This window comes from Ambystoma mexicanum, chromosome 7q (genome assembly GCF_040938575.1).
Source record: "Ambystoma mexicanum isolate Mex_15411 chromosome 7q, UKY_AmexF1_1, whole genome shotgun sequence".
Lineage (NCBI taxonomy): Eukaryota > Metazoa > Chordata > Amphibia > Caudata > Ambystomatidae > Ambystoma > Ambystoma mexicanum.
Window position 1 is genome coordinate 889,167,355 of NC_090941.1, and position 27,171 is coordinate 889,194,525.

The following is a 27,171-nucleotide window of genomic DNA, read 5'->3' on the forward strand; positions in this document are numbered from 1 at the left end:
AATACTTGATATGGATAGGAAAACAATGCAGCATGGAATAATACTTGATGTGGGTTCAATCAAATGCAATGTCACCCTTTCCCCCTGATACTACTCAATCCCCCCAGCAAGCAGAGAGAAACAGGAATGATTTCAAAACAGGTCAAATGCTTTTGAATGTGGCTTGTAATGAATGGGAAAAACACTGAAAAATTACTTTAATTCTCTAAATTGGATTCAAACCTTTTGGGAGCTGCTTTGGATAGTTTCAAATAGGCACTAGCAATAATGATTGAATAACTAGCAGATTGAAAACTGAATTCTGAGGTCGGATGCCAAGAATAGCTGTTTTACACGTGATGAAATTGAGCCAAACGCAAATCCATGGCAAACTTTTCCGCACGCGAGGAACGCGATTTTGGGAAAACTATAGGGATGTACGGTTCAGAAGTTTTGAAGGTTTTAGTAGAAGTCGATTTTTCTCAGAAAGAGTCAAGATTTTAAAATGAAAGATGCGCTTTTGAAATTATAAACAGGAATTTCTTTACACTAGGGAGCCTATGAAGCCACAAGCTACACGACAGCACAGCCACCGATCCAGTTACGCCCACAGATGGTTTCTACCTGCCGAGACGCTTTCCTTTCTTCAGTAAATATATTAGCGCAAAGATGATATTATCACAACAATTAACAAAGGACTATATGAACGAGGGAAAGATTCAGAAAAAGCAAATAGGTTCTACAATGCAGCTCTGGATATGATAGAATGGGTTGGATAGGATTACTTAAAGATAAGAGATTGGCTAGGACAATTCTATGCTACATACTCACAACTATGGTTTGGACTAGGCCCGTCAAAGATCTGGTCAAAAGTTTTGGACTGGAATTCTGATAGCCAACCGGACAGGATTCAGGCAGCCGGTTCTGCACTCAGCACGACACTCTGGTCTCTGCACGGCCTCTGGACTGGATCTGATGGGTTGGCTCTGGGTTACAGCTATCTGGTTACAGCTCTGCTCTTCTGGTTTGGATCTCTGGATTCTAGCAAGAGTTCTTTGCAAGAAGTAGAAGCAGAAACAGCACAGCCCGGCTGTTCAATTTTTGGTGTGCCCCTTGGAAGTCTGAAGTTAAAATCAGGATTCAAGATTTTAAAGGCCAAGCTAAGAAGGGTTCAGCTTTGAATTTGGGCCTCTCTGCTTTCAAAGTTCTGGAGCCTTGGATCTGGGTTGTCCTGCAGAGTGCTTTGCCAGTAAATCAGTTGGTGATGGGTGAATCTCTCTCTCTGTGGGTCCTAAACTGTCCCTATTTATGTAATTCCCTAAGGGGTGGGTAGGCTGAATTATACTAAGTACACCCTCTAGGAATCCTATTGGTTAGAGTCTTTCCCCTCTCCTGATTTGAGAAGGAAATCTAGTGTCATAGTGATGCTGTATTTTACAACCCAGGGAGTACCTCCCCTTTGTCTCAGTACAGTAAATCTATTTTTCACATAAATCATATTTACAATATCACCAACTTGCTAATAATACATATTCACATCACAGATTTAGTAGAGCACATATCCGTCTGAGTCCCAACTCAGTGAGAGCTTTGGTTCAAAATTGACAGTTTTTAGCACTTTTGGTTGGGTATCCAGTGTCAGATCTGTCCACATTTTTCTCCATACATGCGCATGACATATGGGCATAATCCTGTGAAATTTCATATCCCTAGCATTATCACAATTGCTACAACATCAAAATTTCGGCAGTCCTGTCTCTGAACATCGCAAAGAGTTCAGTGTAGTTTCCAAATGTGGGCGGCATTTTCATATTAACAACCTATAAATTGCAGATTTTTACAAGTTTGGCACAGTTCTCTGAGTCTTTTTCAAAAAAGATATTTCCTTGTAATTTAAGAAAAACAAATCTGTCTGGTCCCGCCTCCATGGTTTGCTGGGCCCAGAGCAGTCCAGGGCTCTCTTCCTGCTGGCAGTTAGTTTTTGTTGACACCTGAATTTGCATTCCCTTTCAGTCCAGGAAGCCTGTTGTCTCTCCCAGAGAAGCAGAGCAAAATCCCCTGCTTCTTTCATTAGCATCTAAATGATAGTGTCACACTGCAAAGTCCGTGGTGTAAGTGGGTTCAATGGCGCTTAAGCGGCCATTGAATCGCCCCGCCACGTTATTTCTCACACTGCTATGCAGTGTTCTAGTCTTGGCGGCTCCCACCACCAATCGCCTTTTTCTTCGCTTCCACCCGGAAGCCTGCGCATTGCAACCCTTCGCGCTAGGCTTCCGGGTGAAACGCTCCTCAGTTTTTCTCCGTTCTGTTTCCCTCCATGCTTTTTCTTTCTAGTTTTTGTTACCCTGGCCCTGCCGGCCTTTATTATTTTTTGCTTCCCTCTTTCTGCTTCCCTTTCTCGCTCGCTCTTCTCCCCTCAGCGTACAAGCTTCCTGCTCTTTCCCTGGGCGACTTTTCTGTTTCCGTGGCTTCCCCCCTGTACTTACCTCGTCGCAAGGCTCTCCTCCAGGCGGCATCTCCAGGCTCCCGTCCAGGCGGCATCTCCAGGCTTTCCTCCAGGCTGCATCTTCAGGCTCACCTCCAGGCTGTATTTCCAAGGCTCCCACGAACTTCACTCAGAGGGGGTTTTTTATGCCGGAAGGCTTTTTCCCCCGATAGTTTGTTCCGGCAGAGGGGCCCCCCTTGACCTCTTTGATTTAGGTCAGGGTGGCTTCCTACCGAGGCAGACCCTATCCGCCTCAGAAGAAAAAGGCCCTGTGGAAGAAAAGACTCCAACTACCCACGGACACTGAGATACCAGGTGAGGAGGGGGCGGAAGGGCTGGATCAGGAAGGAGGGTCGAATCCAACTAGCGCTGACAGATAGTTCCTGGGCAGAGAGCAAAAGGAAGCACCCTTTGTTGGAGCAAACTGTGGAATGTGCTTTTGAAGTCCTCTGGCTGGTATTATTTCACTGTAAAACACTTTGTTTAAAATTGTTGTTTCTAAATAAACTTTACATTTTCAACAAATATACACCCAAATCTCTTAATTCCAGTCTTTTTAAAACATAGAGATTGCATAGTAGCAACCTATATTGCTTTTGATGGCAAGTCTCTTCTTTTCCACAATTTGATTTTAAGACCCAATTTTTAAACTGCCAGTATAAGTAAATGACAGCTTTGACACAGGCAGGCGGCGGTACTGCGCCCATATCTGACATATTTTTCCAGGCAAGCATCCTTTTGAATGGGGATATTTTTGTGATGAAATGTGCTTCTCCTGATATTGTGCTTAGGTGGATTATTTAAATAAAGTGAAGTTTAACACCCAACAAGGATGTTGGATCTTTTCTGATGTTTACCATGATTTTGCATTTTCAACAGCCAAGGAAAATGGATTTTAAAGCACTTCTGGGTTTTCCTGGCAATGCAGCCTGCCTTTTCAGGTAATTCCATTTCACTCTGTAAACAGCCCAATGACAGGTTTTGGTAGTTTGGTCTCCGGTTCTACCACTGACACAGGCAAAATGGATTGTCAGCCTATTTTTCAGGTTTTCCTGCGCACTTCTCAGAGATTTTTAATGCATAGAGCTTTTCGGCAGCCATCCTGTTGTTTTTGATGAAAGCAGCACACAGTGATGTTGCAGGGCAGAGCCTAGTGGGTCAGAACATCCCACAAGCCCCCCCACTTGCGATTTGGCATTGATCGTCCATCAATGGGAAGTCGCAAGACTGGGATGATCAGTCTCTTTTCTTTTGGTTCCAAAAATGGCAAAGTTCATCATCTTTTCTTCCATCAGGGTTGGATCGACCAGTTCTCCTCGCCCAGTCCTGATGTAAGTATGGAGCGATACCCCGGGCCACTTGGATCTTTGCTTCCGGTCCCAGGGTGGTCCTCCTTGGTTTTAGTCTCCATTGTTTCCAATTCTAGGATGACAAAGCAAAAACATATTTGTAGACATTTTCCCACCACTATTGATGTAGTGGGGCGGACACATACATTTTGACAAACAGGACACATATTTCTATTTGTAAATTATTGACTATATATGGAATATTTTATGGTGGGGATTCTAGGGAGCTGGAGTGACCCCCTCTGGGGTTCCAGAAGACTCCTCCAGTTGCTGCAGAGTGTGCCTAGGATGTCAACACTTTAGTTGGTTGATATGGACCCACTTATCTTCCCCATCTGCCAAACTGCCTTTGGGGATGCAGATTTTGTAGGGGACTGGTGAGATTTTGTCTACAATTTCAAAAGGTCCCCTCCAGCTAGTCAAAAATGTACTCTGTTTGGCCTGGTTCCTTTGGAAATAGTATAAGTAGACCCGGTCTCCTACATGGTATTCTTTTCTAGTAGTCTTTAAGTCATAGTGGGTCTTCATGCTGTCTGCAGATCTTTCTAGATTTTGCTGAGCATAGGCAAAAGCATGTTGAAGGTGTTTTCTTAGATTTTCAACATGCTCATGAGTTGTGGAGGCATTGATCAATGTCTGCTCTTGGGATGTGTAGAGCAGTTGCTGGGGAAGCACCATCCTCCGTCCAGTCATCAGCTCAAACTGTGACATTTTATTTGCAGATGAAGGGGTAGATCTGATGGCCATTAGGACAAGAGGTAATCGAATTTCCAACTTGGCCCAGAATCTGCCACAAACTTTTTTAATATGCTCACAATTGTCTTGTTGTATCTCTTTACTGCACCACTAGAGGCTGGCCGGTAAGCAATGTGTAGCTTCCTTTTGACCCCAAGTATCTCCCACATCTTTGTCATTACTTCGCTAGTGAAGTGGCTACCTCGGTCTGACTCGATCCTTTGGGGTAATCTAAAAAGCGAGAAGATGTGGTTGATCATCAGGGCAGCTGCTGTTTCTGCCTTGCAATTTGGGGCCGGGAGACATTCCACCCATTTAGTGAACAATCATCATAGAGGAGCGAATCACGGGCCCAATATTATCAACTTGTAAATCTGACCAAGGCAGTGTCATCCCTCTCTTTTGGAGAGGTGCACAGTGTGTGAGGGATGTTGGCTGAAATTGTGCACACACACGACACACCTTCAAATATTGGTCGAGGTCCTGCCCCATGTGTGGCCAGCATACAACCTCTCTTAAGATTTCAAGTGTTGTATGAAACCCACTATGACCAGCTGTGGCCGCATCATGGGTGTGACTTAACATCAGGCTTCAGAATGAGGTAGGGACCACCCACTGATCATGGCCAGCTAGGGATCTCCTTACCAACAAACCGTCTTGGATTGAGAACATTTTTGGACATTTCATCAACACTCTGAGGTCCTCTTTCCCAATGTAATTGGTGTCCGTCAGGAGAAAGCTCTCAGGGTCCTCAATGTGTTGATAAAACTTACCAATTTTTGGATCCCCTTTTTGAGCCGTAATCAAATCAGCATCTGGGGTTTCCTTACTCCATTGTGCAGTTGAGAGTTCATTGTGAGCATTTGTCTGGGACCTAGTGATAGCAGTGACCTGAATTTCCCCCAACAGGGACTTGATCTGTAGTAGATCCCCTTGGATGGCTCCAGTTTTGGCCAGCTGATCAGCTAAGTTATTTCCAGTTTTGTCTGTTCCCCCTACTTTGGAATGGCCCTTGATCTTTTTCCAGGAGATGGTCACCCCATTCGAGGTGACCAGATCTTCAATGTTGTGAATTAATTTCCCATGTTTCAAGAGTTTATTATTGGCACATAGCATGCCTCTGGTTTTCCTATTAACCAGGTGCCCCGCTAACCTGTTCCGTAGATAATCCGAATCTGTGATTATGACCAGTTCGTGGAGTTGGTGCTGGACAGCAGTGAGGATGTCTTGATGCACATCCATCAACTCTGCCACTTGACTACTTTGGGGACCAATCTTGTACCCAGCGGAGGGTTCTGGGGTCTCATTCACCCAAGCATTCCCTACGCCGGCCACAAGTTCTTTTTCCCCGTTGTTGTCAACATGGTACGAGCATCCATCCACATAGACAGTGGGAATTCCCTCACACTTGTCTTCTTCAAAGTCTTTGTGTGGGGAATTGAGGTATGCCTCCATGTTGTCCTTGATTTTTAGACTCTCGTCCTCGAGACAGTTTTCTCTGGCACAATCATGCAAGTCAGCCAGGCCTTGCACGAGGGGTCTCTTCTTGTTTTGGCCATATCTAACCTCCACAGGAAAGCCTTGCATTGACAGAATCCAGGAAGTAATTCGGGAATTACTCACATTTCTGGCTTGGATTCTGTCACTTTGGAGATATTGCAGAGGCTGGTGTGGAGTCTCCACTATGATGTGTTCCCCCTGGATAAACGGGCGGTAATTCTTCAATGCCCACACCGTTGCCAGGAGTGCCTTCTCACAATCGTTGAATTTTTCCTCCACAGAGGATTAAGTTTTTCTCGCATAGTAGATTACTTTATTGCCCTTGTCATGCTTTTGGTATAATACTGCAGTCAAGCATGTATTAGAGAACCCTGTCTCCAACAAGAACTCCTTGTTTTTGACAGGGTAAGCTAGGCAAGGCGCTTGTGAGAGGCTTCTTTTGAGTTGTCTTACTGCCTCGGCTTGTTCTGGACCCCACTCCCACTTGACCCCCCTTCATAGATGGATCAGGGGTCTTGTGATCTCTGCGTAGTCCTCAATGAACTTTCTGCTGTAATTAGTCAGTCCAAGGAGGCTCCTTAGTTCCTGCAGAGTTGTGGGGTCTTTCAATTTCTGGAGTGCTTCCACTTTCTTTTCCTGGGGACAGAGACCCTAAGGAGTAATCTCATGCCCCATGAAATTGACACGGGTTCTTCACCACTGTGCCTTTTGAAAGGAGATTTTGCTCTGGCAGCCCTCAACTGTGTCAGAACATAACGGATCTCCGTTATGTGTTCCTCCACAGTCAAACTTTTGATGAGAACATCATCTACATAAGCTAGGTTACCCCTTTCACCCAGGTCGGGCATGGCCTTATGTAAAGAAAATTTGAATTAATTGCCGGAGTTGATGTATCAGAAGGGAGTCCGGGTCCATGTGTACTGCTGTCCCCCAAAGGTGAAGGCCAGCTTGTATTGGTCCTCCCTACTGACAGGTACAGTCCAGTATCCATTGGTCAGATCTATTGCAGTGAATACCTGTGACCCCTGGATCTGGGACAGCCCTTGGTCAATGTAGGGAAGAGGCCACCGGGAATTATGGACCCGTTTGTTGAGCTCCCTAAGGTCGGCGCAGATTCTCCACTGGCCGTTTGGCTTCAAAATCCCCAGCACCGGATTATTGAAGGTGCTGTGGACTGGACGGATTATCCCTCGGGACTCAAGGTTATTAATTATTTCAGTAAGGGACTCCATTGATGGATAGGCAAGCAATATTGTTTCACAAACACTGGAGTCATGCCCGGGTCCGGGGGAATTGTTGTAGTGTGGATGTCGGTGCGACCACAGTCATATGAGTCCACCGCAAATAGATCTTGAAAATCCAAGAAAACTTGTTTCAATTTTTGCCTCTACTCCAGAGTCTCACAGGCATCAGCTAGGTTGACTCTCTCTTCAACCATCTGCCTGAAGCCTGGAAATACTTCTGGTTTCGCTATCTCAGCGGCCTCCTCCAGTGCTGATTTGGACTGGTGGCTTCAGGTAGGGAAGGCAGTCCTCGCGGACTTGGAATTCACCTCATCACTCCTGAAGTCACATCTTCCCTACCATAAGGGCAGGAAGTGTACCCCATGAAGTTCCCCCCCATGCCTGGCAAAGATCCTGTCTGATGTTGTGTTGTCATCACTATCACTGTAAAAACAGTCCTTGGTGATTAGTCCTAACAGTTAATTGCCTAAATCTATGGAAAAATGTCGGTGGTCAACCGCCATTCCAATAATGGTGCCTGCGGCTAGAGTGATACTCTTTAAGTCGCTGTTATCCACCTCTATTGGAATGGTGTCATGTTCTATGTTGACTACTGGTGTTGGGTTTACCCCTAACCCTTGCTGTTGGAGAGAAGCATTTAGATGGATATAGGCATCAGGGTTTTTCAATTTCTGTCCTCTTTCAAATTTCACTTTCAGGGAGAATTGTCGGGTCCTTTCTGGAATGGTGACTTCCTCTCCAATCTGAATTTCAACTGCATAAGGCAGCAGTTGAGCTGACCTAAATGCTTTCTCTGGGTCATCAAAGCCCATGGGATTATCCGCTAATCGGGACCAAGCTTTGAAGTTTATTAGGTCCAAACTAATGGCAAAGCAATTGAGGATGTCACTGCCTAAGTAAAAGGCGGCAGTGACGTCTCGCACGACCCAACAATTATGGACTATGATCTTGTTGCCTATGGAGATTTTGATATACACCTGCTTGGCAGGAGGTCTTTGGAATTGGGTGTTTCCAGATCCATTTCCCATTTGTCTATCAGTTTGAATGTGGGAATGGCTGGATCTTTTGGGAGTTTGCGGAACATGGCTTTGCTGATGAAGCTCTTACCGTTGTTCACACACACTCGGACGAGAACAGAGTCCTTCCCTTCATTTAACTGAATTGGGATTAACAACTGCCCTCCAATTTGCTGAATATCAGCCAGGCTTTGAGCTGATTTTTCATCTTTCTAGACTATAGGAGTAGGAATGTCTGATTGTGAATTGGTAAAGAATTTCAGAGTGTTTCCTTCCAGTGTGGAATGCCATGTTAGAATGGAAGGAAGGTTGATTTTCAGAAATAGAGAGGACCCCCCATCACCAGTTTGTTATCCTACTGCTATTACTGTCACCTCTGGGATTTGGTTGTTCTGGAAGTGAAATTCTACTTGGTCAGATTTTTGTTCAACCATGTGGCAGGTGCCGCTTAAACTAACATGGTTGACACTCTGTTTTAATTTTATTGGTCGGCTAGTCTGGGTCCAGAGGACCTTATTTACACAATCTATTAGGGGTGACAACCTTCGCAGGAGGTCATTCCCTAGGAAACAAGGGGTGCCCTCTGGAGTTACAACTATGACCAGGTGCTTCACCTTGTGTCGCCCAATTTTAATGTCCAAATCCGCAGTCCCCTTGATGGGAATTTTCTTGCCGTCGAAGTTCTGAAGTTGTCCAGGAAGAAGGGTGAGATGAATCTGGTAATTCTCCCCCTTCCCGAATTTAGTTAATCAAAGGCCCTTTTTGACAGAAGGGTGGCTTGGGATCCAGTGTCCACCAGTGCCAAAATTGTACACTGCCCCTGTATTTGGACCGGGGCATAGAATCTTCCCTTCCTCTCCTCAAGAGAGCACAGATAATGTACATTTTTGGACAACTGGTGGGTTAGTTTTCTAGTTTGTACACTGATAGAGAAGAGATCTGGGCAGCACTCTTTTTGGAGTCTAGGGAATCTGAAAAGAAAAGGTGGCAACTAGATATGGGAGAGGTTTTGGATTCTCCTGGTTCCGGTTCTGGGCTGCCCCCCCCTTTTGGAGGCAGTCACCCGGATGGGTTTGAACCAGGGGATTTTCATTCTGTTGGCTCTGGGGTAGGATGGTGGGTGGCGCTAGCTCAGTCCCCACATCTACCCAGTCTGGATTTGGATCTTTTGGGACCCATTTTTCTTTGGGAGGAGTTCCCCCATCTCTGAAGGAGAAGATCCTTTTCCCAGAATCCTCTGAGGACCCCTCTCCTTCAAATTGGAAGATTTGTACCTCCTCCTCAAAATGGGTCTGTTTGGGTTCTTTGTTTCTTCTACCCCCCTATGCTCCTTGGGTGGCAGACTTTCATGAGCAGGAGATTTTGGTTCTGGTTCCTGGGTTTCCAGGGGCTTTTTACAAGTGGGGAAGGAAGCTTCCTCCAAGGCTTTACACCTCCCTTCCCCTTGTGCCTCCTCCCTGGGAACCGGTGGGTTGTCGGGGTTCTGCCCCGTCATTGCTCTGGGGAACCAGGTTCAGAGTTTGAGACATTCTCTGCTGGCATGCTCATCTGAGGGTTCTATTGAGCCCTCAGCAAGCAACCCAGATCCTGTGCCATGTTTTGGACCTGGCGCTCTAGTTGTGACACCCGCTCAGGCTGATATGGGGTTCTGTTGTCTCCCCTGGGCTGATTCCGGGAAGGGTAGCTATCCCTTCTCTGAAAATACCCCGGGTTTGGAAAATTTGGGTTCCCCTCCACCCTTGGCATCCCCTCTCCCGGATTGGGTGGTCTGGGCTCAGGAAAGTGGGGAAAGAAGGATGGATTATTTTGGGGTTGAATGTTTTATGGGTACCTGGTAAAAAAGTTCTGTCCCGGATTTGGGGAATTTCTGCCCTCCTGGGGGAAGTGAGGAAGTAAGTTCTCTGGGTTAGCTGTTGTTTGGTTGGATCCCCCACCCTTGGGCTGGAGGAGCCCACACATAACCCAGGATGAGTTGGTTCCCCTTGTAGAGGGGACTTATGTAGTCAGGGGAGTGAGGGATCCCATTTGTGGGACTACCTCCTTGGCTCCCTGTCTGTGACTGTCCCAAGGGCCTTCAGGGCTTGGGATTATTCTGATTTTGTGCAAGCAGGTTTTTAGGCCCCCCATCTCCAAATCTAAAATTGGGGCAATCTTCACCTCTGCCACCTTAGCAGCAGCAGGGGTGTTGGTTGGTTTGGGGCTTTTTGCATTATTTTTGTTTTCTATGGGCTTTTGCACCTCATAAATTCGTGTGGCCTGTTTAATGACCCCGTCTAGTGATCTTTTCTCATGAAAATCTCTCACTAACTGGGTCATGATGTACTTTGGTAGAGCGTGGAAAAAAGTATTCACAAATTCTTTGCTGTCCATGCGCACCCTTTTGATGGTCTGGGCAAAAGGCACACTTTAATTCCTGCACAAATTCTTGTGGGGCCTGATCCTCCCCACATTGCAAGTTGTAGGCTGCCTTACGAGCCTCCTGAGGATTTCTGTGCACCGAGAAATGCTTCAAGATCGCCGCCCTATAGGTGGACCATCTAGAATGATTTTGGTCCTCCAGCCCCACAAAGAAGCTGGAGTATTCTGGTAAGAAGGTCCATTTCCATATTGAATACAGCTTTGGCTGTCCTTCAAATGGAAAGTTTCCATCATCTGCTCAAAGAGACCTAGGTGCTCCAAAACAGAATACTTAGTGTTCTTATGATAGGGCGTGATGACGCTCCTTATCGCTTTGATTTGTTTTAAGGGGTCCTTAAGCAAGGCCCTTTTTTGCCTTATTGGCCTTCTTGGTTCGTGAAACCCTGGTCCACTCCTTTTCTGACTCAGAGGCACTATTCCCTGAGGTGCCCGTCTGGTCTTCTAGGGCTCCTGGATTCTGCGAGCCTGGGAATGGCTGGCAGAATGCGTGGACCTAGTCTCCTGTGTCCTGGGATGCTCAGAGGAGTCTTCTGATTCCTCCTTGCTCCCAGGATTTGCTGAGTACCCTCCCCACTGTCCTAGCTGGGCAGAGGTTTTCAGGATGCCCTTAGTAGGCCCATTCTCATGGAGTTCCCCACTAAATTTCACAGTACTTGGGTACCCTTACCCAGATGCCTGCCCATCCATTCCTGGGAGGTGCTGTTCTATGAGCCCCATATTTCTGATTGGATTGAAATCTGCCATCCCCATGGCCCTTGGCTCATGTGCACCAGTGGACATGGGGGTGGCAGAGTCCAGGGATTGGAAGAGGTGAAGGCCTCTGATAGTAGGGTTCCTGAGGTTATGCTCAGGTGTTTGCCTTTCCCAGTGAACCTCATCTCTGTCAGCCCCTGCTCCCTGTTGCCATGCAAGAATCTGAGCTTTCTGTTCCTCAATCAAGCCCTTGCTAGTTTCTATCAGTCTCTCTTGCATGGCTACCTGTCTGCGGAGCCTGTCATTGTTCTCACAGAGAGCCTCATTATCTCTCTGTGCTTCCTGTGTTGTTTTAGAGTACTGGGCCAGTCTTTGCTGCAGGGGAGTTACCCCCTGAGTCCTGTCCATACTGGCCTGGTCCTTCTTTGCTAGAGCCTCCTCCACCCTCCCGGTGTGCTCTAACAATATTTCATGCTCTTTTTGGAGGTCACCCAGTCCTGAAGAGCCAGGTGATTTTCATGTATTTTCTCTTTTAAATGACAGACTTCCTGGCCTAAGGTGTCCCTTTCCTGAGCAAGAGCCTGCCTCTGTGCAGCCAGGTTGTCCCTCTGTCTTTGAAGCGCACCAGATTTCTGGCGCTCTTCCTCAAATTCTGCCTGGGTATCCAGGTCTTACAGGATTAATGTATTACTCTCTTCTTTCGCTCTGTCTAAGTGGCTTTGCTGAGTGAGTACCTGCTCTGTGCATGCCCTGTTGAAATGTATCTGTTGCTCCAGCTTTTTCTGGCTCTGCAGTAGGGAGTCCAAACTTTCTTGGTACTCCTTCTGCAGGGCCAGCATTCTGGTATCCTGTTCTGCCTTTTCCTGCTGCAGGATACCCATGTCCTCTTTTATTTTGATTATGTACTGCCTACTTTCATTTTCTGATTCCTGGCTCCTCTGTAACCTCTGCTCAGAAGAGTCCAGATCAGTTTGGGCCTTTTCTAATGCCTGCAGTTGCCTGTTTGCCAGATCGTGGCCCTCGGAAATCTTGTTTTGCTCTTCCTTTGCCTTAGGGGCCATATATAGTTCACTCAGGGCCATATGTAATGCACCCTGATCTTGCCATTTATCTAATCCTGTTGCAGTGATCTGTTCTGTGATTGCCTGCAACCACACATTCTGATCCTGCTCTGTCCATTCACCCCTTGCAAATAATTTATGCAATAGGTGCTCTTTAGCCATCTTCATCTCTATCAAAGTCGTCATTCTGGAAATATTAATTTCCTTCCTGACTTACAGAAGTTTTATTTTATTTTTACAAAACAGACCAATTCCTTAGAGGGTTCCTATTGAGGGGTGCTTTTTACAGTGTAACACAGCGTAGGTAGCCCAACAGGATTTATGTACCCTGTCAGTTAGCACGCTGTATTAAGCTGTCACAAGGGTTATGTCTAATTCAGAAATCCCGGACGAGCCCCCAATCTTGTTAGTGATTTCAACCCGGCACTCCACCAAAGTCAATGCCTAGCGTGTGATGCACAGTTGGAACCCTTAATTATATATTATTGGCTATAAGTTCTTTTATTTGTGAATGATGTACCCTTATATCATGCCCCTCTCTTTGAATCCCCCCTGGTCTCACTGAACCAGGAAGCAGGCTGTTTTGCAAAGTTAAAAGATTTATTTTGAGAATTTGAACAATATATATATATCACACTATTAATATTTATACAATGATCACCATTGGGTGATGTCACAACAATCAACAATCTCTTTAATTAGAATGGTATGGATAAGAAAAATAATGCAGCATGGAATAATACTTGATGTGGGTTCAATCAAATGCAATGTCACTCTTTCCGCCTGATACTACTCAATCCCCCCTAATATGCAATATAGAGATGGAAGTAGAGAAAACAGGTTTCAGGAATATACAATCTCAACCAATACAGTTAGAATCCCAGTTCCCCACAGCAAGCAGAGAGAAACAAGAATGATTTCAAAACAGGTCAAATGCTTTTGAATGTGGCTTGTAATGAATGGGAAAAACACTGAAAAATGACTTTAATTCTCTAAATTGGATTCAAACCTAGTGGGAGCCGCTTTGGATAGTTTCAGATAGGCACTAGCAATAATGATTGAATAACTAGTAGATTGAAAAGTGAATTCTGAGGTCGGATGCCAAGAATAGCTGTTTTACACGTGATGAAATTGAGCCAAATGCAAATCCGCGACAAACTATTCCACGCGCGAGGAACGTGATTGCAGGAAAACTATAGGGATGTACGGTTCAAAAGTTATGAAGGTTTTAGTAGAGGTCGATTTTTCTCAGAAAGAGTTAAGATTTTCAAATGAAAGATGTGCTTTTGAAATTGCAAAAAGGAATTTCTATACACTAGGGAGTCTATGGGGGTCATTCCGAGGTTGGAGGTAAGGTCCAAACCATGTCGGTAATGCTTTACCGGCATGGTTTTCCGCTCCACGCTATTCCGACCCCTCAGACCGTAAATTACGGCACCGTAAACTACTATGCCGTAATTTACGGTCTTGGGTCGCGCGCGCGACCCACCATGCCATAATTAACGGCATGGCGTAAACCAGAGCTGATTCCAAGTAAGTAGCACACGTAAATTACGGCATCCCCAAGGCCGTAAAGTACCTTACCGGCATGGAGTACATACAGGCATCTCAGAGAAGGAGTAAAGAACTCTGAGCAGTGGTTCCTAGAGCCACAGGTGCACACAATCAGCACAGGTGGACTCAATGCAGTCTGACACAGCATAAAAGGAGCCCACCCACCCACCACACCCCCTCCCACACCAAGATGACACCAATAGTAGCAGCATTAACGGAGCCGGAGGCCCTGCATGCAAAGCAGCTACCACAACAACAGCTACAACCACCACAGCCACCAACACAGAGGATACACAGGAGGAGAAGGAGGGTGCGACAGGCCCGGCATGCCCTACCGGTGCAGCCACCATTACCACGCCGGCAGCCCCCAATCACTCGCATCAGAGCCTCCCCCTTCAACCTCACACCATAGCTGATCCACACCCTGTACCGGCTTGACCGTGACACCATCACCACCATAGTGGACCTGACACATGACGACATAGTGAGCCACATAGAAATCCACCCCGCAATCCCCCCTCGACTCAAGGTAGTGTCTGTACTCAACTTCCTTGCCACAGGCACGTAGCAGCATACAGTGGGGCACATGCATGGCATACCACAGGCCATATCTTCACAGATACTCAAACAAGTGTTGGATGCCCTCCTGAAACACACAAGGGACTACATATCCCTACCCCGGACACCCCAGGAGATATTGGATACATGAGTTGCCTACCATGCACTGGCAGGCATGCCAAATTGCATGGGTGCCCTCGACTGCACCCACGTGGAATTGAACTGTCCACATGCAATGGAGGTGGCGTATTGCAACTGCAAGCAATACCGCTCCATTGACGCCCAGATGGTATGAAATGCCAGGAAAGACATCACACATTGCGGTGCCCAATACCCTCGAACAAGACATGACCCCCTGGTCCTGTGAAACCCCACGCTACCACGCTAGATGGAGCTACATGCTGGACAACGTGCCTGACTGCTTGGTGAGTCACCTGATTGGGCCATGCCAGCGCATTGGTGCCATGATTGGTTTGGATGAATACCCCAACTTGGTGGGAAAGGGTGGGGGTGCCTATCACACCTGTGTGGGAATGTTGACGCCAGTGCACGATGTGCACCCCACAGAACACAGTGCCCCAAGGCAATCGACATGGCACATGACTGCCTAACCTCACAGCGATGCCAGAATGTACAAAACACAACACTACTCGTCCGGCAGGTAACCTGGCCCAATAACACAACACAAGCACCACTCATCGGCGGACCACACACACCGTAAGGGCATCCTGCACCATGCACTGCATATGCACTACCTCGCAGCCTCCTGCATCCCACCACACAAGACAGACGTCCCTGGGAGGGCATAGAAGTGAGCACAACAGGGATACCGCAGCGTGTCCCTGGTTCCGCACACCCATAGTAGTGGTGCAAGTCACCATGGTACTGATCAATGCAGCAAGACGGGTATGCTACTGACTACAGTCAACACCCCCTGCCACCAAATCACACAGAACCCAACACATTAATGAATTCAGGCCAACACTGCTGCACGCATAAACGGTGCACGTGCAACAAGATGTGAGTGCACACCATAAGTCACCTTGAAGAAGCTACCCCCTCCATCATTCCATGGCACAGGACACATAGCCGGGCCAGTAATGGGGTTGATGCAACCAGGGACATGTGTGTATGGCCAGGAATCACCAGCTGCCATGCAAGACTGCTACAGTTCCCCACCATCAATGTACAAACACTTACCTTCATTCCCCTTCCATGCAGGTGATGGTGGCTACCCTTGGAAGCCGTGGCTCATGACCCCTATCCGCAACCCACAGAACAGGCATGAGGAGGACTACAATCGAGCCCATAGCCGTACACGGGTGGCCATAGAGCAGACATTTGGCCTGTTGAAGGCACTATTTTGTTGCCACAGCCGTTCGGGTGGAGCACTCATCAACAGCCACGAGAAGGTGGCCAGGATCACCATGGCATGTGTAAAGCTGCACAATGCGTGCATCCGTCGGAACGTGCCACTGCACCCTGACCTGGAACTGCTACCACCAGATGATGATGAGGGGGTGGAGGAAGAAATGGCAGGAAAGCATCACTGTGCAGGTGCACAGGAGGGATGTGTCGTGTGGCAACCATTGATTGGACAATATTTCTGACACTCAAGTCAGCTGAGGGTGTCAGGATGACAGGGCATCGGGCAGTGGTTGTGGAGGTACATGTACACCATGCACTGTGAGTCATTAGAAGACGCATGCACATTGAACAATGTCCACTCTGATATTTTTATGCACAACCGGTGTATTGTATTTGTAGGCACAACAAAACCTCCACCCTCACCCACCTCCCCCCAACTCCCATACACACCCTCCCCCCTCCCCCCAACTCCCATACACACCCTCACCCCCCTCCCCCCAACTCCGCAACACTAGTCCCGTGTAGCACATTGAGTCCACATGTGCCAGCATTGCCTATTCATCCATGCTCCCAGGGCCCGGGGGGCATGTTCCTGCGCCGCTGAGAACGCAGCGAGCGGTGCACCAGGCTTGCCGGGGTGGGCCGACTGGTAGAGGGGGTGTCCTCCTGCTGAGTCACATGGGTGGGATGTGCTGCCACAAGGGCGTCTGCAATGTGTGCAAGTGCCTCACACACACAGTTGGTGCATTCTCTGAACACCTGACGCATTTTCCTGAGCTCCTCCAGTAACTCCAACCTGCCCTGGTGGTTCTCCTGATTGAAGTCAATAATGAGGGCAGTGAGCTGTCCTGCACGTAGTGCATCCTGGGATGGCGTATCATCCCTGCAGGGGATTGGGGCAACATGCCCTGACAGGGCCTCAAATGGGGTACTGGGCACGGGATCTGCGTCTCCCGGTGCATCGCCACGTGCACTTCGGACTCGTGTGTCACCCTTCTCCTGAGTCACTGCATGACACCTGGGGGACATTGGAGGGCTCGGGTGTGTGTACAGTGGGGTAGTACTCCTCCTCAGACGCACCACAAATTGACAAGGGGCTGTCCACAATTTGCAGAGGTGCCGTGGCTGCCACCTCCCCAGAGATGCTGGAATCCTCTGACCTTGGTGTGGCGATGTTAGCAGGCGCAGATGCAGTGAGGGATGGGGGTTGTGCAACCTCAATGGGCCTTGGAGGAGCTGTGGTGGTTCGGTCCTACCTGGCGCTCGATGTGGTGGGACGGCTTTTCTCAGGCTCATCGCCCTCATGCTCACTGCCTGTGGGTGTAGAACAAAGGTACAACATGAGTGGTTGTGTGAGACGCTAATGTAATTAATGGCAGCATTCACATTTCAGTCATTTTGGGTTGGTGGCATTTTGGCCGTTACTACATCACTGGATTCTACCCATGTGTTGGATATGTAAGCAGGTGTTGGAGTCACTAATCCTGGCCAGGTCATGTGCAGTCTGACTCGCACACTGCCAAGCCTGCTGCACAGTGTGCTTATTGGGATGTGCTACTTACTGCACTGTGGTCGGTGGGCATTCTGTGGTGGCACTTGTCCCTTGGTGGCAGTTGTCTTGCCATTATCAGGATGGGTGGAGGGCAGTATGACAAGGTGCATTGGACGTGGCATGGAGGTGTATTCTGCATGTATTTGCCATTGGCGGTGTTGACTTTGGACACTCACCTCCATCAGCAGACGACAGAGCCCCACACTCCATTTCGCCGACGCCCTCGATTGCTTCTGTGCCAATCAATGCAGCGCATGTTTCCTCCCATGGCTCTAGTTTCGCTGGTGAACTTGGTCCACCTCCAGTTTGCAGTGCCTGGCTGCGATTGGCTGAGAGGATGCTCCGCACCCTCAACCGCAAGTCGTCCCACCTCTTGCGGCAGTGCCTGGGGGTGCGAGGGGTGGTGCCTACCGCGCTCACCCTTTGGTTCTGCCCATATGTTTTTTTTACGGGCCACTGCCTCTGCGCATGTCACTGCTGAACACGACATCTGCGTGCTCCTCCAGGTGGCCCACCAGGGCCTGCAGCTCCTCGGGGCTGAAGCGCTGCTTGCGGATGCGGTCCGCCGACTTCTTGGGTGCTTTGGGCATAGCTGGCGGTTGTGTGGGCCTTTTCTGAGGTTCAGGTTCGTCCCAAGGGTGCTACCTGGAGAGGATGGCAATGGATTGTGTTTTTAAAGATGGCCGACGCGCTCCTTCCCGTTCCTGTGCGATGACGTAATTTCCGTATCCGTTATTTAGCGGTGACGGTAATATACGGATACCGTAAATTACGGTCACCACTAATTACGGTCGGCAAAGCTTCGACGGTGGTGTTGTTAAGTACGTCTCGCTTCATGCCGGTAAGGGGTTTAACGGGCCCTTTAGCGGTATGCCGCTAGGGGATTTACCGGCATGGCAGAAAGCTTGTGCCCGCGAGGTCGGAATAGCCTGTAAATAGCGGCATGGTTCAAGATCGGACTCGTTCTTTCCGCCATGCCGGTAAGAACTAATACTTACCTCCAACCTCGGAATGACCCCCTATGAAGCCACAAGCTACACGACAGCACAGCCACCAATCCAGTGACGCCCCCGGTGGTTTCTACCTGCCGAGACGCTTGCCTTTCTTCAGTAAATATATTAGCGCAAAGATGATATTATCACTACAATTAACAAAGGACTATATGGATGAGGGAAAGATTCAGAAAAAACAAAAGAGGTTCTACAATGCAGTTCTGGATATGATACAATGGGTTGGATAGGATTACTTAAAGATAAGATATTGGCTATGTATTTCCCTAAGGGGTGGGTAGGCAAAATTATACTAAGCACACCCTCTAGGAATCCTTTTGGTTAGAGTCTTTCCCCTCTCCTGATTTGAGAAGGAAATCTAGTGTCATAGTGATGCTGTATTTTACAACCCAGGGGGTACCTCCCCTTTGTTTCAGTACAGTAAATCTATTTTTCACATAAATCATATTTACAATATCACCAACTTGCTAATAATACATATTCACATCACAGATTTAGTAGAGCACATATCCGTCCGAGTCCCAAACTCAGTGAGAGCTTCGGTTCAAAATTGACAGTTTTTCACGCTTTTGGTTGGGTACTCAGTGTCAGATCTGTTCACATTTTTCTCCATACATGTGCATGACATCTGGGCATAATCCTGTGAAATTTCATATTCCTAGCATTATCACAATTGCTACAACTTCAAAATTTCGGTAGTCCTGTCTCTGAACAACGCACAGAGTTCAGAGTAGTTTCCAACTGTGAGCAGCATTTTTATATTAACAACCTATAAATTGCAGATTTTTACAAGTTTTGCACAATTCTCTATGAGTCTTTTTCAAAAAAGATATTTCCTTGTAATTTAAGGTACACAAATCTGTCTGGTCTCGCCTCCATTGTTTGATGGGCCCAGAGCAGTCCAGGGCTCTCTTCCTGCTGGCAGTTGTTTTTTGTTGACACCTGAATTTGCATTTCCTTTCAGTCCAGGAAGCCTATTGTCTCTCCCAGAGAAGCAGAGCAAAATCCCCTCCTTCTTTCATTAGCATTTAAATGATAGATCCTGGGCAGTGAGCAAAAAGAAGGCACACTTTGTTGGAGCAAACTGTGGAATGTGCTTTTGAAGTCCTCTGGCTGGTATCATTTGACTGTAAAACACTTTGTTTAAAATTGTCGTTTCTAAATAAACTTTACATTTTCAAAAAATATACACCCAAATCTCTTAATTCCAGTATTTTTAAAACATAGAGATTGCATAGTAGCAACCTATATTGCTTTTGAAAGCAAGTCTCTTCTTTTCCACAATTTGATTTTAAGACACAGGTTTTAAAGTGCCAGTATAAATAAATGACAGCTTTGACACAGGCAGGCGGTGGTACTGTGCCCATATCTGACATATTTTTCCAGGCAAGCACCCTTTTGAATGGGGATATTTTTGTGATGAAACGTGCTTCTCCTGAGATTGTGCTTAGGTGGATTCTTTAAATAAAGTCATGTTTAACACCCAACAAGGAACCATGATTTTGCACTTTCAACAGCCAAGGAAAAATAGATTTTAAAGCACTTCTGGGTTTTCCTGGCAATGCAGCCTGCCTTTTCAGGTAATTCCATTTCACTCTGTGAACAGCCCAATGACAGGTTTTGGTAGTGTGGTCTCCAGTTCTACCACTGACACAGGCAAAATGGATTGCCGGCCTATTTTTCAGGTTTCCCTGTGCACTTCTTAGAGATTTTTAGCGCATGGAGCTTTTTGGCGGCCATCATGTTGTTTTTGATGAAAGCAGCACACAGTGATGTTGCAGGGCAGAGCCTAGTGGGTCAGAACATCCCACAATGTGCCCCGTGTAGTAGCACCCAAGGCTATTAATATAAACTCTTCATTGCAGGCATTGGGCTCTGCAGGATGAATGTTGCATGAACCTCATCACTGTGTTTTCAGGTGGTTAGTCCTCTCCCTGTTTTGATTGGTGCCTGGATCCTTGTGTGATGCTTCAGTATGAAAAGTGATTTAGGAATTGTGCCCAATTCAAGGTTTCTCCTATATATATATAAACGTGATCAAGCGGTCAGCTTTGCCGCGAAACGCATTATTATAGTCCACTTTTCTTCTGTCCATGGCATCAAATTGATTGATTGAAGAATATTTGGATGCTTGGAGCTTCGTTGCTCTTCTTGAAACCCTGGGTCCAGTGTGGAATTTCTCTGCGGGTCTGTTTTCTGGAGTGCACTCTGACAGCTTTATACCGAGGTACAAAGCAACTATATATATATATATATATATATATATATATATATATATATATATATATATATATATATATATATATATTACACGGCCCGCGGTAATGGGCATGTAGTTATGGTTAATTTGCTAAACTCATAAGAAGAGCACTTTTTTTGGCGGCTTATAACTTCACTCCCCCTGGAGGAATGCTCACCAAACATTGCAAAAAAAGTATATGGCGGCAAGTTGGGCGAGGTTTCGTGCAGAGGGGGGCAGAGTTAGAGTTATAGGGGGGTTCCAAATTTTTCTTTTTTGCCATAGACTGAATGGACAAGAACTTTGCGCACGGCTACAGGCCAAGCAGCTGGATGGATTTTCACCAAATTTGCAGCAGGAGCGGGGGCTGGGTCAGAAAGCGTGCTTTTGTGTGTTTCGTGGAAATTGAACCAGTACTTTTGTTGCAAAGAACTGAAATGTACATCCCAAAACATTAGCGATATCTAATCTGTTCGCTTCGCTTCACGGACCGAAGTCTCATTGGCTGTTGGCGAACATTGGACATGGCTGGTGGTTGGTGGAGGGAAGCGTGCTGTGCTTCAAAGGTTTTGGGAAACACTGCCATCGTGTATCGGAGGACAGTGTTGTGGTGTGTGTGTGCCAACCCTCTAATGCATTGTGTTCATAGCTGGGACTCTTGTATGAAACTGTGTGGCCACTATAAGTAGTCATATCTGCCTCCTCTCCGGCGTCCCTTTTCCCTGTTAGCCGCATGGTGAAAAATGTGATTGCACTGCAGTGTACAGTGATGTGTTGTGCGTGAATAGATTTCGATAACACTGGCATGTTGTTTCCGATGGCAGTGCAGCGGCGAAAGGGCCTGGAAAACATAGTTTACGGCATCTGGTGGTGGGAAGAAGGGATGGAAAGGGTGGGGGAGTGTGAAGTGCTACAAGTGATACGTCTCATTAGAAGAAGACAGTGGTGTGCCAGCGGTATCCGTGCATACCATGCCAATTTGCTGCTATCTCAACAGGCAACAATCTTGTGTGGTCATTGCATGCAGCCTTCATTATGCAATACCAGCTGCAGCAGTGATGTATTTCTATGATGAGTGGTGGCAGGCACATTTGCAGAAGAGGAGTGCATTCCACAAGACATGCACATTTTCAGATAGGGTGTACTATGGTGTGCTGTGTGTGGTAAGTCCGTAGCCCCTTTAATGCATGGCTGCAGCCCTTGAACAGAAAAGTATGTCCACTGGTTGAAAAGGTATGTCCACTGGTTGAAAGTTGGTGCCACATTGTCGCTTTGTGTGTGTGGTTTGGCTGCATTGCACTCATTGTTGATTGCATGGGTGTGGTGATTGGTAGAACATTGTACAGTTGTCGGTGTATGGGTGGAGATGCTGCAGTGACCAGTCATGTACTGTGTCCACTGGGTGCACTAATGCAATAGTGTAAATATGGAAGAGGTTACGGTGCAAATGGTTTTTACATGTGCTTGCATACTGTGCATTGCGTGGATAAGTACGTGTTGAAGTGCACTTTGCAGTACTGCTTGTATGCACCTAGTATAGTGTGGAGAGCAGGACCAATGTTGCGATGATTGTGTTGTTTGGTTGGCATTATTACAATGGTTCCTGAATGGAAGTGGGTAGCAGTGCCAAACCCTGTGGTATGTTTGTGCATTACGGTAAGTGGAACATGTGTGCATGCATTCCTGCTTTAGGGTGCAGAGGTTGGGTAGAAGTGCTGGCGCCTATGTTGCATTTCTGATTTGTGGCAAATGCCTACATGTTCACTTGCATGGCTTTCTTATGTTGTGGTGGGAGTGGGCAAGGCCTAGACTGTTGGGTGCATGGCCTTTGTGACAGCCACCACAATGTAATGTAGTCATGCACTTGTCAGTCTGCATGCATGTCAGGTTGGTGACTTGTAGGCAATGGTTGTGGAGGACATTTTAGACTTGGTAGAGCATCAGAAGTGAGCTGCAATGCATACATTAGGATACAGTGCACATCATTGCCCCTGTTGCACAATAGGGAGCCACATGTCACCATTTGTTTTTGTTATTGTTAGGCCCTTAGAAGACCCTTGCTTTAGGAAGTGCTATAAAATATGGCAGCATGAAAGGACATGCTCAGCAGCACACATGTAAAGCATGACCAATGCACGCAGCCTCCTACATACCGTTCACTGCATCTGCACCCAACAGCCTAGGCCTTTATAACAGGCACCACAACCTATTGCAGCCATGCAGTTGTCACTCTGCATGCATTTTAAGTTGATGACTTTCACACAATGGTTGTGGAGGACATTGTGCACGTGGTCGACCAGTGGAAGAGAGCTGCTATGAGTAAATTAGCATATGGTGTACTTCATTGCTCCTGTTGCACAATAGAGCGCCACATGCCACCATGTGCTTTTTATATGGTTTGCCCCTTATAAGCCCATAGCTTTACGGAGTGCTTTAAGATATTGCAGCATGAAAGGACGTGTTCAGCAGCGCACATGTAACCTATGGCTAATATACACGCCTCCTACATACCGTTCAGCACACCCAGCGGACCGTTATGCAGCCATGGATGCAAATATGTGCCCAGGGTGAAAGCTGGCAGCTCAATTGAAGATAGGGAGTGCAGTGCACATTTAAACGTAGCATGTACAAAGGTTGTGGAGGACATTGTAGACTTGGTACAGTAGTAGAAGTGAGCTGGTATGTGTACATTAGCATACAGTGTACATCATTGCCCCTGTTGAACAATAGGGAGCCACATGCCACCATGTGCATTTCCTATATTTTGCCCCTTATAATCCCCTTGCTTTTGGGAGTGCTGTAAGATATTGCAGCATGAAAGGCCATGCTCAGCAGCACACATGTAAACTATGGCTAATGTACACAGGCTCCTACATACCGTTCAGCACACCCAACGCAACGTTATGAAGCTATGCATGCAAATATGTGCCCAGGGTGAATTGCAGATGGGGAGTGCACATGACATAAGCATTTAACCATAGACTGTACTAGGGTGTGTTTTCTGTGGGGAGGGCCTAGCGCCTTGCATGCATGGTTGGAGTAGGAAGGGAAAAAAGGAATCCTCCTGCTTTACTGGGGCGTGGCCCTACTGGTACTTGAGGAAGCATACGTGCCACATTCTGTGTTTCTCACCATGCTGGCCAATGGAAATGGGAGTATGGCCTTTATCCAATTAGGTGCCCAGGGCGTGTGTCACAGGCAAGAGCACAAATAGGGAGATGGACTCCCCCTGCTTCACTGGGGCGCGGCCCTCGCGGTACTTGGGGAAAGGCACGTGCCACATACTGCGCTTCTCACCATGCTGGCCAATGAAAATGGGACTATGGCCTTTGGCCAATCAGGTGCTCAGGGTGAGCGTCGCAGGCAAGAGCACCAACAGGGAGAAGGACTCCTCCTGCTTCACTGGGGTGAGGCCATTGCGGTACTTTGGGAAAGGCACGTGCCATATTCTGCGCTTGTCACCATGGTGGCGAATGGAAATGGGACTGTGGGGAATGTCCAATCAGGTGCTCATGGTGTGCGTCACGGGAAAGGGCAGCAATCATGTTTTCCATTAGTTTGTGTAGTGCGGCTGGCAAACATGGCAAGATGCACAGTTTTTGTCGTGGGTGATGCGTTTGTGGAAGATCTGTTCGTGTATGCCCTCCAAGAAGGCTTTTGTGGCAATTTCGATTTGAAGAGAGTGGATGCTTTGTGGTGCAGTGTCGAAGTGTGCTGTTTCGGCGGAGTGCTAGTAGAATGTCGACGCATGGCCTCTTCAGCAACTGTACATGTTGTGGTTGTGCACTTTGGAGCCTTCGTTTTGGGTTCCATGCGTTGTTCTAGTGTGTACCGTCAACTGAAGAAGATGATGAAAGCAGTGCAGCACACTTTTCCCACTGCCAAGGTGCTTTTCTCATGTATACCCCCGAGAATAGTGTAGAAGTATTCCAATGATTCCTATCACCAGCCTGTGGTCGGAAGGGGTCTCATCAACAGAAGCATGTGTGACTTCTTGAGTGCTGCTGGGATGTTCTCCTTGGAGAATGAGAACATTGGTACTCGATATATAAACCTTTTCATAGAAAATAACTTGACTTTGTAGACCAGTGGCAACGACATTTTGTTTCACAATCTACAGGCTGCACTGAAGACCCTATAATAAGAATGTAAGCTGACATTGAAAACACAAAATTACTTATAAAAAAATGCAAACAAATGTATTTCTATGGAAGCACCTTTAAAAAAAAAAAGCAAAAAAAAGCTCTTTTAAGAGCCGCCAAAACTAGCGACGTCCCCACATCCCCTGCTCTGGTTGAAAGTTATTTCCCCACTCCCGCGCACGCACAACACGAAAAGTCCACGAATATCGCGATAGTTGCATAGTGGCATGTGTTAGATATGCCCCTTTTGCAGATGACGGCCATAGAAAAGGGCCTGTAGAGGCTACGGGATTGTCAATAAGGTTTCTGGATGTGGTGTGCACACACAGACTTTGGTACATGGTTTATTTGTTGACAGAAATGCATAGGAGGGGATATGGCTGTGTGTTTCACGAGCCTCAGCGTGCAGGTTTTTGGGGAGTTCCAAATACATTGACTGAAAGTCAATGGAAAACACTGTGCAGTGGCTGCTCATTTTGGAATCTATCATGTGGATGTGTAGTGCTATGGAGTATCGACAATGAAGTGACTGATTTTGGTTTGTCTGTGTGACACTTTGGTGACACGCAACCATGCCGATATTATTGTTGTTCATTGTGGAGGGAAAATTGCACAGCATGTTACACGAGTTTCAGTGCTGTTTGCGATGAAGGAGGCGCTTGTCCAGGTCATGCTTTTGTTTCCAATCTCTTGCATAACTTTCTATCGCATTATGCAGACACCAATGTGGCTGCATCATTTTTTTATTTGGTCCGCAAATGGAGAAAGCGCGGTACATTGCGAAGAACTGTATTTGTACCTTTGTACGACTTGTGCTAATGGCGTACTTCACACATGGGAATATGACGTTTCACAGTACAAACAGTTTTCCCCAGCTATACCATTCATCTTACTATGCCTGCCATCCTGCCATCTCGATTTCTGCACACTCCATCCAAATTGCCTTGGTGCCCTTCGTGAAAGTAGTGAACATTTTTTGTAGTAAGTGTTGCGCACTGACACTCTTCAAAACGCTGTGCAAACCTCTTTCTACAGCGACCTCCTTTCTAACTGATTCAACTACAGTGTTTTGCACAGTGCCACGCCTCCCGCCCTGCAGCCGTTCATTGGCAATTCCATTGTTCATCTCTAAAAGGTGCTTTCTTTATTTCCCTTTTTTCCTTTCACAGTTCATTTCCATGTATTATGGTCTTCTGACACACGCCACAGAAGAAATGGCAGGGAAGGCCCGGTACAGAAAGGGCATCACCTGCATGGATACCATAGGGGACGTGCCGAGAGATGGAATTATTGGGTGGCCCTCACCTACATAGGTGCCAGTCATTTTCATGCTCCCGGAAGGACCCTTCCTACGCACTTCCAAGTACCTTCCCTCTGTAGAGTAGCGTGTTGCAGTACATGCACAATACAATGTCCTTTGCCGGGTAAGGGTCTGTAGCGCAGCATATGGTCTGCAAGGATGTTTTAGAGCTCTGCTGCCCTACATGATTGCCCCTCTTGTTGCCCGCTGCAGATGTGGCAAATGCTGTACATGAATTGATCCTACGTAATTGTTGGAAGGGCAGTAGACTGCCCACTGGCCCCTTGTGCTTTCATTTCAGTTGTCGTCACATGCACTACAAACACTTCATGCTACGCCTTTAGTCTTAGGAGTAGCCTTCACAGAGATGCATACATTCTGGAATACAAGTATATTTACAACAATGCGAAACACAGATTAATTACGTGGAGCAGGAAGCCATTTATTGTGTGTGACCCATGCAGCTACGGTACTTTTCTAACCACCACTAACATTGTTTGTGCATATTCTGCTGTTTGCTTACTTGCCTTTACATGCACTATCATGTGCGTGACCAAGCCGAACCAGCTTTGCCATTTTGCAAACTCACTACAAACTGTCCCACATGCAGTTACATGTTTTCTTCAACTGTACGACCCGCAGGCGACCTCTTGACACTTTCCGTACACTGCTCCGTGCAGACACGATATGTCTGTTTCACGGGTCATGGAAAGGCAAGCAGCACATCAATCAAATTAATGCGCCATTTAACACGCCCACGTTACAGTGCAGATTGCTGTTCAATGTTTACCAGTGGGAGTCATACAGTCAGGCGTGCTTTAGCCACACATTGGTAAGTTTGCAGAGCCACCCACATAGTCGGCAGGAGTACTTGAAATGCGGTAGCTTACCGTATGAATTCGTAGGGCTGGTGACAGGGGCGGTGTTACCAGCACACAGTGGATGACCTATGTATGGGTATGGGTGTG